The following is a 15,486-nucleotide window of genomic DNA, read 5'->3' on the forward strand; positions in this document are numbered from 1 at the left end:
GGGGCTAATTACAACGCCAAAGAGTCATTGTTCTGCAAACGCTGCCTCACTTTGGTTTTATCATGGCGTCTCAGCACAAAGAGCAAATACCTCGAGGAGGAGGTTATCAATATTGTTGGCAAAGTTCCAGACCTTGCGCGTCTTGTTGTCTGCGTTACGTTTTGTTGACCTGTTTACCAGGGTGGCTATTATTTTATTCTTTCAAGGATTTGTCACAAGAGTGTTACCTTTTCTGCAGTCACGCGTAACCAAAATGACCAGTCATGCCTGATGTATATAGTTGGGCAATAATGAGACTTAATTGCAAGGATACCTCTGTAAACTTTTGAATTTAAACAGGTCCTTTCACTCCCACCATTTCAGTTCAAAGACCTGAGATGCAAAAGTTTGTCGTTCCGGATCCCTGCCAATTTATTGTCCTGATTTCTTGTAGTGTTACAAACGAACTGGATAACGACATTTGACTTCTATGTAAGGAATTGTCCCACCTACGGTATTTGGTAGATTTTCACCTGCTCGATATATCTGGATAATTTTAAACCAATGTTTAAGAAAGATGACAAAGTAAGTGGTTCCCTTGGCATCTGAATTGAAGTGACCGATAAATTGAGAGGATCGCATTGCGCATGTTTGTGTGGCCTCTAAGTTAAATTTCAAGCATTTTATGTTTTTAACAGAACAAGCCACGCGTGTTTGCTTTTAAGGCTGTCGTTTTAGCCGATGTTTTTAGCAGGTTTCCTATATAGACTCCTTTGGCGGCACTTGGTGTCTTTTTGTCAGACTATATTTCAGCGTCGGGCAAACATCAAATGCTCCGCCATTGGATGTCATATTAAACTTAACGGTAGGTGCTTCTTTCAGCACGTTGCTTCACCTTTGAGTCTGAACTCAGATATATTATCGTGATGGCTTTTTCAGACCTGACTGGTCTTGAAGATCTTCAGTCAACTTAGTGCTGGCTGTAGTGATGATAATAATATAATCTTGAGATGGGTACAAGAATGTGAAGGTCCTTATGTTTGTAAATGGATTGTTTCCATAAAATATTCTTTATTGCTTGTACTGTGTGTTATCTACGCCAGAACGTCTTACCCTGATGGAATATAATTAATAGTTCTATGGAATACACAACACATTGAGAAGATTTTGTCTTCCCGGATTGTGATCAAAATATATAAACCTGAATAAGACCCTAACATCACATTAGTGCCTATTTGAATTTGAAAGCCTAACATTACACTTGTACCAATTCGAAAGTGTACATTATGGTAGCCCTACACTGATGGTAGCTTTATTGTGAATGCTATACTCCTGTGTATTACAATCAGAATACCACTTCAATATGCCTTGCGGATCCCATGAGATTCCACTTTGCGCCAGTACTGTGCCACAAACCGCTCAGATTACAGTGTTCTTTGTTCACTTTGTTTGAAGTTTTTCTTGTATCGTTGTGAAATATAAGTCAAGTCTTTTGGATCGTCCCAGGTTCCAATTCCGCATGCACTATAGGCAAAGGCAAATAGGTCTCATTTGGTAATGGTAGTTACAATCAGCTGCCAGCCAGTCCTAGCTGGTAACCGAGGCAAATAGGTCTGCGTTGGTTATGGTAGTTACAATCATCTGCCTTCCAGTCTAAGCTGCTAACCAAGGCAAATAGGTCTGCGTTAGTAATGGACGGTAGTTACCATCAGCTTCCTACTAGTCTAAGCTGGTAACTTAGGCCATAGGTCTTCGTTGGTAATTGTAGTTACCATCTGCTGCATACCAGTCTTAGCTGGTTACCAAGGCAAATAGGTCTGCGTTGGTAATGGTAGTTACAATCAGCTGCCTACCAGTCCAAGCTGGTAACCAAGGCAAATAGGTCTGCGTTGGTAATGGTAGTTACAATCAGCTGCCTACCAGTCCAAGCTGGTACTAAACACGATAAACGCATTGCTGAGAAATCTGTGGTGTCATCATTTGTACGTTGTAGACAGGTTCAAAGAATTTCATAGATACATTAAAAATATCCATACGTTAAAAATCAAGGTTTTTTTAATTAGTTGAACACGATCGTTAAATCACCTTTGTTTCTGCACTTACAAGGTCATCTTCGTTTTAAATTGGTATTTCCATGATGTTTGACTCACGTGACTTGAATTTAATTCGTGGCCAAGTTTGCGCAAGGACTATAGTTGACCAATGGTTAACTAACGTTTGCCCGAACTCTGTCTAGTCGACGGTGGTTGACTACGCTAGTCGACTATTTGGAACCAGCCTACTGGGGTTGGTTGCTTCGCTGGTAACCAATAGCCGCGCGCATTCATAACGCTAGCAGAGAGCCAGGATCCAGAAGTTTTGCGATGACATTTTGACCAGCGTTTGACTAGAGACGTTCGCACGTTGCTATTAGTGCGCAGGCGTAAGGTACGTCACAAATCAACCACTAGTCGACTAATGATCCTTGCCCGAACTTGGCCCTAATAGCGCGTTCGAATCTTGATTCGAATCTTCCTGCGCATGTCTGCACGTGATAACCACTTGGTTAGCAACCCTCAACCCTCAAAACTTTCTGCTGTTTGTGTTGCTGCACTGAACGTTTCCATATCACTGTTGTGAACTGACCTTACATTACGCAGTGGGACATGGATAAGTAGTATTAAGGTTGATCAGTCGTGGTTGTGGAATTATCGGCCAAGTGAAACCGACAGTATTGATTTTGCAACTGACACTTATTGTTGTCTTGCAAAGTCAACCCATTATACTACGAACATCAAACTTGTCACCTCCGCCGAAGTAGAGGACATTGCTACCTGCTAACTCAACGACTGTTCCATGTATTATTTACCTTTCCACCAAGAGATGATAAACAGCCGTTGACAGAGTTGCCAAATCTCTGGGTATTTGGTACAAGTGAGACTTCCCACGCGCAGGATGTCCAACACGTATGTTGTAGCCAGGGGACATTCTGCCCCGCTAAAGCGAAAAAAAGGGAAGCGTTTCTGACAGTGCAGGTTCCCGTGAAATCACAATATCTCTAAAAGTGAATAGTTACCGAGAAAAATTGAAATTCTGCGTGCATTATTGTATTATTGGATTTCTACAGTGTGTTTGGTTCCTTTGGTTAGCTATTTATACACCCGGCTGCTGTTATTCATATTTCTATCGATTTGTTCACCTATTTTGTCAAGATTACGCAAAGGTGTTGGGCCTTAATAAAAAAATAATCGAATACAGGTCAAATCTGCCAAGCTTCCCTTTTGACAAATTTCCAGCTCTTCCACCTTGCATAAAAAAACAGACGATGTATCTTTTGAAAGATTCATCCATTACTCGCAAATCTGAATTGATTACTTGGTAAAAGACCTGGTACCAATGCTGCAGTTGGTGAAAGAGAAAGTGGATTGGGTACAAGGACCGTTCAAGTTTGATTTCTTTGTTCTTCTGCTTGTATTGTATCTCAACAGTGTCAGTTTATCTTGTAAAAGCACGTTAACCTGGCGTTTCTCATGTTACGTGATTTACTAATGGCAAAGTAGGAATACCACTCCTTCTTTTTCCTCTAAGAAGTCCAAAGTAGATTAAAGGGACGTTGCTGTAGCCATGGTGACTTGGATCATGTCTTGGGTAACCCTAGGTCAGATGAAACTCACTTAGCGAAAGGTCAAAGCTGACCAGAACAGCAGAACAGCTGCCTTGGCACCTTTCTTACAATTACAGTAAGTGTTGTCACCTAGGGCTTAGGCCAACTGAGGTTTAACAGTACGCTAGTACAGCATTGAATCGGTGTGTGTCTGACCAAAGCATGGGACATAGCTGGCCTAAGGGTAAGGCATGACTTTCAGACAGTTGCCAAATGAGAACAGCCCCTGATAGTCGCCTAGTGCCATAGGGGGTTGGTAGCTGAGAGTAAACTTGTACCAGTTGTACAAACAGTCACTAGGTGAGCAAATCCGATTCATCAGCCAATGTAGGACCCACCACATGTTGATGTAGGACTGGTTACAAGTCTAGGCATGAGGCACAACCATTGGACGAAACTGTTGTTACCAAGGGGCTTGTTTGAACTAATGGCGTTTAGAAGTAATTTATTTGCCTGGGGGCAGGTGTATACGAGACACAGCTACTCTGGAGAGAGGGGTCGAAAGGTCTTTAGCCTAAACCTGCGATTGTTATGAGGCAGATAAATAGACTAACGTATAGAGAACGCCATTACAGCCGTGCATGTCCGACATGCGTACACAATGGCACGAACAGCACTATACTTTTGTTAACAACTTTTCATTTTAATAACCACGTTAATGTAAGCATTTCGTCGTGGTGTACCTTTAAGTCTGATAATGTAGTTTGATCATGTACCGGCCAGTTACGCATCGGCAAGAGTATAGTATCACCATCAAGGGGTCAGTCGCATATCAAGCATTGGTTGAACTAAGATGGCTACGTTGTCATCTGCTCCTTGACGTGTTTTCATTTCACCCGGGAAATACACGGAAGCGGCCACAAGATCCTCTCGCCTGACGTGACAAGTGACATGTGATTGAGAATTACAACGGAGGCGAGCTGTGACCCCCCTGCAACCACAGTGAAAGACATGGGATGTAAGAAGTCGATGTCAGGCGAGGAAGGAGCAGGCGAAACGCGGTACATCCAACCGGCTCTATTACAAAGACCTTACCCGTCTAGGTCATGTCTACGTGCGCTCACAAGCAACTCCCTCAGCTAAAACTTGCTGGCCGTTCAATTAATAGGGTCAATATTGCTGGGGAGCAGCATGGTGTATGATGCCTTCATAGAAGCAGCTGATAGCTGATAATTGTGCTCCTCCTACAGATTCTTAATATTCTCTGCCTGTAATGTCCCGCTGGCTATAAGAAACTATCTTGGCACTAGGTCAACGACCGCTTGCGTTATCCATGCAATTCAACACGTAATCAGCAGGAATTTCATTCAATCAAATTACGATGCATTATCATATATGATTCAATTTAATGTAGCCCTCCGAAAAGCAGGCCCTTTAAGTTGGTTCTGAGGTATTGATTTGGACATCAGCACAAATAATGTGGCATCATCAACATTTCATCGGATTAACCGCACGCTATATTTATACATGAAAACTTGGAGCATTAATTTATATTTTTCAGGTCTATCGTGTTTTCAGTCAAACTCTATGTTGCTAATAATACCCATGATTCGATTAGAAGGCGTGGGTGTTGGAAGCGTGTGGCTCGGGTCATCAGCCGAGGCGCGAGATGGGTTCCTGGTGACCAGCCTCGCCAACGCCTGGCCTTTCGCACTCAGGCTACATGTATCTCCCACCATCCAACTACCCCCCCCCCCCCCCCAATCTAAGGCTTAGAAATGGACAAGAAGCCAATCTAGTGAATTGCCAATACTCCTGGTATTGCCATGGTAACGAGTAGCTATAGTGTCAGTCTACAGAAATGCCGCAGGCATCAATCCCAGACACAAGGTTTTTATCTTAATTATACCTCGTCCTAGACTCTTCAAAAGTTTGCCTTCATAAACAAAAATTACCTCACGGGAAATTATTCATTCTTTCTCTGTAGAGGGTCTTCTTCTTTTCTTAGTCCCTTTTCGTCAAATGAGTTCTCCGATGCTGGAGAGATTTTTTTCCGCATTTTATATGTTGTGACCAGTCAAAAAAACTGCCGTCTCTTTAAAATGTCATTGACTGGTGGTTAATGACCTCTTCAAACCCTCGAAACAACTCAATTCAAAATGTAAGTGATCCTATAAAACAATCACGTTTGTTTTATAGCTAAACATTTTTAATATTTTCAGGAATTAAAACATAAAACAAAACACGATAACCAAGGGTTTTGTAAGACTGTACTCTGCGTGCAAACCAAATGCAATTTTTGTCGTCTTCCGTAGATTCTTGGTTTGAGGTTATTTCAATTATGTGCTGAGAATTCTTTCCTGTTTTGGATTTCATTAAGACGAGATAAATTTTGCGAATTTGAGATATTTATAATGTCAGTGTGCGAGTAAACAAATTAATTATCTACAGTCAGTAACCTTGGTGATGGACGTAACAATGACGTCATGTACCAAAATGGATGAGAATATAGCATATAACAATGGTCGGTCGATAGGTGCTTGGGTCTGTCGGTGTGGCGAGCTGATTTTAATGAATTGATTCACTGACCTGAACCAACGCGAGAAATGAAGCACATATTGCGGCCGGAGAAACAGTACCAAAGGGTTTAAACGGATGCAGTAGATGGAGGTACCGGCAGGTATAATTTCATCATGTTTAATTCATCAGCTGGCGGCATGCGAAAAAGGCCAGCCAGTCCTCGCCTAAATCTTTATTGTTTTTGACACTTGTAAGGGTCCATCGACCTGTGCTTATTATCGTAATCAAAATGCCTTCAGATCTTTCGTTAGCCGTTAAAAAGATGAACGCGCCCATGTATGACAGTAGATGTGTTTTGTCGATAAAGCCTAAAGGTGAATGTGCCGAACTGTCCTTTGGTCGGTGCGTGTCAGGAATCTGTAAACTGCACGTCAGAAGTACAGCCAATGTACTATGTTTTAAGTTTGATTTTATGGTTCCACAATAGTACGGCAGATAGGTGATGGGATTGTGCCTTTGATGATACAAGCATGGCATTTAGCACACAGGCAGAGTATGTCTTAAGAAATATATCTGGCTATAAGGCCATCACAGATTTGTCCTAATTATAAGTAGAATAACAAGTAATTTTCAAAATTTTCAAAAATGGCTGTCATTGCTTGTTATTCTACCTATATTTTTTAAAAAGGACAAATCTGCCCAATAGATAATATCTTTCTCATTATATACTCTGACTGTGTGCCAAATGCCATGCTTGTATCATCATCAAAGGCACGATTCCACAAATATTTCCCCATCTGCCCCACTATAAGTTCGCTGAACAACCAAGAGGTATGGCCCAACTAACCAGCCAGCGATGACGTCATAGTCATTATTATTCCTTCCCGTTAAAAACATAGTTTTTATTCAAGGCAATAAGCTAATATAGACCGCTAGGTACTCACTCTAATAGCTGGACACCAACGACTTGTGTGTCATTAAGGCAGACCCAAGGCTCCATGTGTGTGTCAAACCTGAGAAGAAGAGAATGCGTGATGATGAACTACTTAGATTGGATTAATTGTGGAATTCCTTAGAGTTCAACACCCTCATTGTAAAGCCAATTATTAATTAAGCCCAAGGGATCTGTAATTCCATAAAATCAGATCCCTGGGACTAGGGATGGGGAATATTTCTCGGGCCTATAGAGCTGACCTACCAAGTGGGGTTCTGTCGGTATGGTGTTAATTTGATGAATTGAAACATGTGCCCTGGGGAACTTTTGTGTCTCGCTAAAACATAGAGTCTAAGTAATTGCATTAAATCATGTCATGCAGACAGAAAGAAAGACACAAGTGCAGCCTGTAATTTCATTACAGAAAGCTACACTAAAACATACTCAAACATGAGGGATTCAGAGTGAGTGTGTGTGGATTTAAATTTGAAAGTTTCAGATACATCGCAGTTGTATCTCTCATGTCAGATATGTGAATAAGATTGAGTAAACCGAGAATGAAAGTTCGTAACATTAGTTCAATTAACGGTAGATTTTGGGATGCCTTCAAGTGTTCCGAGTCTTTAGAACCCATTCATCGACAGACTATATCATGAGTTAGTGCATGGAGGAAGGACACAGAGTGTGAGAACACCGTGTTCAAATGTTTCATATCGCTTTGTGCTGGCTCATATGGTTATATGCTTAGGAATTTTAGATAGCTGGGGTCCTCATCGTCCGGATATGTATCGATCCCTACATCTCCATCAATTCCTGTATGGTAGAGAGACAGGAAATCGTACCCTGGGGACGAAGATGGGCAGGGGTTAGGTGTTTCCAAACCCCGGTCTGTCCCTGGCTTTGGATAAATTGGTACCTAGCTTCAGACTCGTTTTTGAAGCCTTAAATATTAAAAGTATGTGCAAATACTCCACAAAAAAAGTCGGCCTTATTACAGGAATAAAGGTTATTGAGGTAGAACAGGGACTTTATTGGTCTAAGGTAACATGACCTTTACAATTTCTGAAGTCAAAATCTAGGTTGAAGGCGACGTTTCGAAAAACCTTCCCGCTTTGACCACACGTAGGCAGCTCCTCAAAACATGTAGTCAGATCGCCTATCGGCAAGCATCAACGTGGTAAGTGTATCGATTAAAGGAGTACCCGACTGAGACTTGATAAAATGCAGGAAAATGTGTGGCTTCTTTGTGCTTGGACAATAGAGGGCACTTTAGTTATCTCTTCAGTGACGTCACTCGGTATGTCACACACATGAAAGTATCAAAGTGTACCAATGAATGAGCACATAAATCGGTTCAAACTGATTTTCTCGGACAAACTATGATTTTCCTAAAATTAAAAAAAAAAAGGTTCTCTGTAAAATAATAAACCATAGTTAAAAAAAACCCATTAAAATTAACAAGAATGATCAACGATTCCGTAGTGAGAATTCCTCATAGTTGAAGAAGGGAATGTTTGTATCATTTCCGCAGGATTTAAAGGGATATTACGGCCTGGAATGCGCCCAATTGGGCTATAAAACGCGTTTTAAACGAAATGATTTTAAAGTAGAAAGAGCATTTAAAAGAAGAATACAAACGTCCACACAGTCATCCTTTAAAAACTGGGCGTTTTCCTGGTATTCTTGGGGGAACCATGCGAGAACAAATTTCGGGGGTCACAATATTTTGTCCCCCAAAAATTGAGCTGTGCAGTGCTAGTTGTGATCCAGCCGGCCTCACAGTGGTTCGCACTCTACTCTGAGGACGTAGAAAAATGTGTGTTAATGTGCCACACACACAACGTGTAGGCGTGACGCTGCATTAAATAGACTCGACTTGAAAACACGTATGCCACAAAATGTCTGTCACGTCCGATGTAAACAATCGGGGTTTTTTTTTTTCATCTTTTCTCGGGAACAGTATAAGACATTATAGGTTTGTTTCCTTTGAGATCAGACCTTTGAATAGTATAAGTAACCAATCCAAAACATGAAATTGTCGGGGCTTTCAGGCCGTAATGCCCCTTTAATCACATGTTCAATTCAGAAATAACGCTCTTAATTTAAGAACACAACATGTGGATTTATTGTTTATCCGCGAGTTGGTTTTCATAATTGCTGTTTTCTATACGCGTCTATACCCACGCCGAAATCAGGCCAGCGTTGGCTTACATCACCCGTAAACCCTAGGACTTAAGGCACCGCTCATTTCCTCTCAAGCTGGATCTCCTTACTAAGATCATTTTCAGAGGATTTTCCAATTTGCAAATCAGATTTTCTGTTTTCTCTACGTCGGTGGGAGCGACTTCTATATCCGTTTGCACGTTCAGATATCAAGTCACACGGAATAACCTCGTATAAGTGCCTACCCACACCGTCAACACCGGTCATCTACCGTGCACTCACACCACGTTGCGGTTGCCCGTCCTATTTTGACAGGAAACGTAATATGTAGTTGGTGTTTACATGGATTACAAGAAAACAGGACACGACTAAAAACGTAGAAATCGACTTTGAAGACATTTTACAAAATGTCATTCGAATAATACAAATCTTTGATACGACGCGAAGAAATCGATTTCGACACTCCGGGTTTATTTTAAGGCTCGATACTTGCAGTTTCGTGTCTGAGTATAGCGACATGGTGTTGTCATCAAACACATCCTTGGATTTGACTTGCAAATCGATTCTACTGTTATGACGAATTTTATGAAGAAGACCAAATGCCTTAGAAAATCCTCGAATTTTAATTGAACAAAAACAAGTGTTCCTGTTTTTGTGTTTGTTGATTGGAGTCGTGAGAGGCTCGTGTGTCCCAATGGACTTGTAAGCCAGTACAAATGTAATGAAACTTTCTGACAACCCATCTTTTATTGTTGCATTTTTTTTAGTGTTCCCTTGCATGCCCCATTCGCTGATTTGTGTCGTTGCTTTCAGGTGAGGTATATCGACAATAAGATACAAAATTCATTTTCATTTTCAGTCAAAGCGAACGATATCAATAAACCGAAGTTTGATGTATTTTTGATGCAATTGCAGTGTGTAGGGATGACGTCATCATGGAACATCGCAATAAAGATGGTGGATTTATTCTGTAGCCTAACCACTCTGAAAAGTAGAGAAGATCCTTTTTGGCACTCGGCCGACTCGCCATTTGTCACTTGTCAATATTCTACAGTTTGTATTTCCATCTCTCTAATATTGTTCTGCGTGTTTTTAGTTCCTTGTCCATTACTTCAGGGATCATGTTTCAGGCATTTTAGTTCGGACAGTAAGGCTTAGAGACAGATCCTTCTGAGTTGAGTTGGCAGAGATGTAATCCCCAGGAGACCGGATCGTCGCTGCTTATTTTCTCGTGCGATCCCCCGCGAGAGATGCACAGCATCGGCAAAATACTGATAGTTGAACCATAGTGTGCGAACTGGCACTAAAATGGCTATGGATACGTTTGTGTGGAGCAACAAGACAATCGATATCAATTAGGGATGATCTATTCTTAAAATCTGACGAATCAATGTAATGTACATGTATATGGAAAAAAGCATAAAGCTCGATTCAATCGCTCATTGTCCAGGAGTTGTGTGTGCGTGTTGATGGACGGAATTTATGGTATTGGACAAAAAGCATTTTGTTTGCTCATTCGAGGAACAAAAAAACAATATATGCGAAGCAGGTTATTAAAAAAAGTAACCTGTCGAAACTCCATCTCGGAAGATATACGTTGTGAGAAAACTGCCCATTACCCTTTAAGCACGCATGCGACATGCGAGCGTGTTAGTGTGGACTTTTATACAACGCCTGAATAAATTCCCGTCATCTGATTGGTGGTTCGTTGATCCGTGTCATTGGTTTATGCGTCCCAACGCGCGGCTCGGCCGCACCACAAAAATAGAAGTCCCATAAGCCGTTTTGTGGATACCGCCAACTTGAAATTTTAGGGGGAACCACAATGAAAATACGTCCCATCATGCTCAGCTTCAGTTGCATGATGGGACGTATTTTCAATGTGATGCCCCCGAAAATGTCAAAGATGGCGGTATCCGCGAAACGGCTTATTGCACGGTCACACCTTTGGCGGCTCTGGCCAATCAGATGACGAGGATTTATTCAGGTTGTATAAAACAAACAATGAATATTGCACATTGGTGCAATGGAAAGAGTTATTGTATTCGCTGACAGATGGAATGTTCAACCTCATGAAATTATTCTTACCATTGCACTCACAAACATTCATTATTTGTAGACCATTCGCCGGAGTAGTCCATACGAGTCTCGTCCGTTGACGTGAGACAGTATGAAGCCTCATCTGCCCAGATTTGATGGTAAAACGATGATTAGTGTTATCCTGAATTCAATGTAATGGATATACGTGTATCTCATTTGTGAGTGGCATGATTACAGTATCCATCAGGTTTCTGTTATCATCCTGGGTTTACACAATTGATGATGTACTTATTCCAATGGATCTCTCTTTCAATTATACCCGGGATATCAATCACTGATATAACTCCATGTGGTAACAGTAGGCCCTCATGTCCGACCGATTATATCCGCAAGCATTTACATCCTTTGAATTCATTATATCCTAGACCTTAATGAAACTTGTTGATGAGACTTTCCTTCAACTGTAATTTACTGTAACAGTCGAATGTATATTCCAGTGGTATATGAATAACATGAAATTGAAAGAAAGCCCACGTCATGAATAACAGCTGATAACAGTGGGTCCGTTTTAGGTATTTTTACGGGGAATAAGGCGAAGGCAGTATAAACCATAACCTGGAAATATCTGGCTACAGACTCCGTGGCAACACGAGCCGATGAGATTCCCCTGAAATGTGCTCTTCAGGAGCCCAGACTATTTGTCCAATTACTATGAGTGTTTGCATTGCCTGACGGTTATTTTGGTTCGGTCCTTAATCCAAGACTTCGGCGTTGCTCATTGCCTATTCATTGTCTGGCAAATTTCGTTTTACCTCAAATCCCTTTCGGATTCCAAACGTCCAATGGTTATCCCAACTAATCAGCTTGTTGTTTGTTTCTTGTATAAATCATATTTTATATTATTTCGGGGGTTTTCGGGTCTGAAGAAGGATGTAAAAATTCACTTGAAAGATTGATGTTTTCTTTTTATGTAGACAACATCACACCTGTTGACAAAATTGGATTTTGGGTCAGTTTTCAGCGACGTTTCTATTCTACATTGCGTTCTTGAAATATATGCATGGTGATTTTTATAATAAAATTTGAAATAATAATTAACGTTTATTAAACAGTTTTTATCATAACAGAATTTGATATAAAAATATTTCAGTCACCAGTTTATTTTTACCTTAAAAAATGAACACATTAAGTAAAATAGGTTTGGGGTCAAATTAAGATCGATTTGTTTACAATTCCGTTGTTATGGGAGTGGTAAGATGGCGGACGGTGACGTCACTTGTAACAGCAAATGCGCTATCCATTTTTTTTGTTTTTTAGAGATTGTGGTTGGTATGGCTGGAGTACCAGAGACTGAGTGGCTAATCTGACGGGTCCATTTCAGTCCACGTCTCCCGTCCAGCCATCCCCTGTGCCTCCATCTCTATTATAACGACGCCCATCTTCGTGTGCACGCATCTACGATTTCCCTAATTGTTTGACTGGCTTATCTTGGAATCACAACCTGCAAGACGGTGGAGACTTTTATCACGAGCATCTCGCCCAGATTGTCAAATTGATTTCTCGTTGAATCAACAGCACAAGTTGATTGGTCGGTTTGGGTTTTTGCGTTGTCTGTAATAATTACGTCTCCGTGTGTATTAAAAGCAGTCGTTACAGACGTACATAACTCCCTTGAAAGCGGGGCTCAAATAATACAAATGTCCCGATTTCAGCATTTTTTCATGATGGATATGGAAGTGGAATAACTTAATTAAATCCAAGGCAGAACTAGCTGTTGCTAACAGAAACCAACAGGGAAGTTCTACCGTTCAACTTCTACAATAATATTTTGAGTGTAAATCTTAATGACGCAAATAATAAGTCGAATATCTCATACCGGTAGGCCTACCCATATCTCGAAGAGTTTTGTTGGATCAACCGGATTCCTTTATCAAATTAAAGTATGCATTTCTGTTTTTGGAGTTTCACCCTGTAAAAATAGATTCCTTTTCTAAATTGCTATTTTACTTGCAATACCAAAGTTACTCACTTTTGAATGAGACATCGACCGATAAAATCGACCCACGTTATTTCGTTATTGAATTCTTCATGTACTATAGTCCTGTCGGATCTGTTAGTGACTAAATGTAATGTATTGTGCATGACCGGAACTGTATGTTGGAACTATATCACTTATGCGCCCATTGATAATCAACTCAGTTATGACGTCAGGTCACGTGAGCATAATAAATCACCTTTCCAATATGGCAGCCCCCAGTATCATTGTTGACGTTATTTCCCCGGAATAACCCACGTAAATACATGACACTAAAGTTAAAACCGTTATTTTGCAGACGGCAAAAAGTAAAAAGGAGCTTTTTTTTGGTTGGAATAAAACAGACAAGTTGAACATTTCATAGGGCCTACGAGAAAAACAATTTTGAATGAAAGGGGAACTCATTTATTTTCAATTCGAGTAAGTTCCGCGTCTAACTGGCGTCTGACATCTCTCGCTATGAATCGCAATCGCAATCGCCATTATTATCAACCATGTCACTCCAATTCCGGCTCAACTTTTCACAAACATGTTCATCGCTAACATCTGTTGGCCACAATCTGGTCATGTTTTCAGGTTAATTGCAATCGGATGCACAGTCCTATCCTGACGTTAGGATAATGTCTTCCAGTGATGAAGATGACTTTCCTGAGTATGCGCAGAAGATGATAAACTATCACCGTCATGTTACTAAGTCTCACCATGGAGGAATAAATTCCTCCGTGTTCTCACTCATCTATAGGATCCCAATATTCGATCTCCGTGCAAATCCAAACTGTCCAGGGCACAGGCTCCGCGCGTACACGCTGACAGATAGCAGCTGTACAGCAATGTAAACATGAAACATCAAAATGACTCCTGGAAAAGTACACCAGCCGTGTCTCGGCCGATGAATTCGGCCCCTGTAGAGTGACACTCTGAAATTACCGGAATGTGGACTCCTATCATCAATGTATCGGGATACGTGTTTCATTTCAGTGCAATGTAAAGTCGCACACGACATCTGCACTGATTTTTCTTTAAGTATTACATGCATTAACATTTGAAAACAGTATCTATATAGACTGTCACATTTTGTGTGTAGACATTTTGATATTGTGGTCACGTGATGATGCCGACTTTAAGCAAACTGCATGCGTGGTTATTAATTGAAACATTTGTGGTTTAACAGTATTTTAAAACTATACATTACGAGAAGAATCACATGAGAAAGATGTTTGGGTGACGGTGTGTATATGTTGACAGCTGCTAGGCATGATAATATCACAGCTGACGTGGTCTGTATTCAAGAAGTTCCTAATGTTCAACAAACTGCAGCATTAGATTAAAAATACCTGCTGGAATATTTATTTTCTATAATGATATTCCGCGTTAGCTGCATAATTTTGGTATGCACACATGCCATAAGAAGGCATTTGCCTCATTGTCACGCGCCTGTATGTCCTTCGTACCGTTTGATATAGGAAAGTTACTGTCAATAGAAGATTCTCGCTACGTGTACGGCCTTGGCGGGAATTATTTCACTTTGGACGTTCAGTCGTAAAATCCCAGCTGAATGGCCGGGGCTTTTAAGTCAATTGTGTCAGGAAAGCTGCACCGATTCGATTCGGTTTTGTTGGTTGTCGTTTAGGCAGGGACTTGTCATAGACCTGAGTGATACAAGGACATCGTAGTGACAAGAAACCACCAAACGGTCTCAATTATGCCGGGCTGTAAATGCATGCTCGGGCCACAATACCTGTCTTACCTAACAATGGCATTGTGTTCTAATAACCTGGTCGCTGTGATATATTTTATATAACGTGATGTATTCTTTATTAGAACAAAAACTAATGAAGTTGATTTCGATTTGTACAGTTTATTTTTTTAAATAGCTACTAAAGAGATCGCTTTAAGAAATCCTCGATAGCGTTTTTTATTGTCAAAATCGATAGTCGAAAAACCACCAAAACACGTATTTTATTGTACAAAATCCGTCCAAAACAAAACATAAAATAAATAAAAATACACGCAAAACCCACCCCACCTCCACCCCTAAAAAAGAAGGAGCAAAAAAAATTTTTCGATTCATTTTTTCTTCTTCAGATTTTAGAATATGAATAATGCATATGGTGGCTCGAATATAGTGAAACTGTATACTATACCACTACAAGTCATGACACTGATGGCCAACATCTTACGCCAAATTGGTCACTACGATGGCTCCGTATTATGACAAGCCTCTTAGATTAT

Source organism: Patiria miniata, unplaced genomic scaffold, assembly GCF_015706575.1.
Source record: "Patiria miniata isolate m_02_andy unplaced genomic scaffold, ASM1570657v1 HiC_scaffold_4, whole genome shotgun sequence".
NCBI classification, from domain to species: Eukaryota; Metazoa; Echinodermata; class Asteroidea; order Valvatida; family Asterinidae; genus Patiria; species Patiria miniata.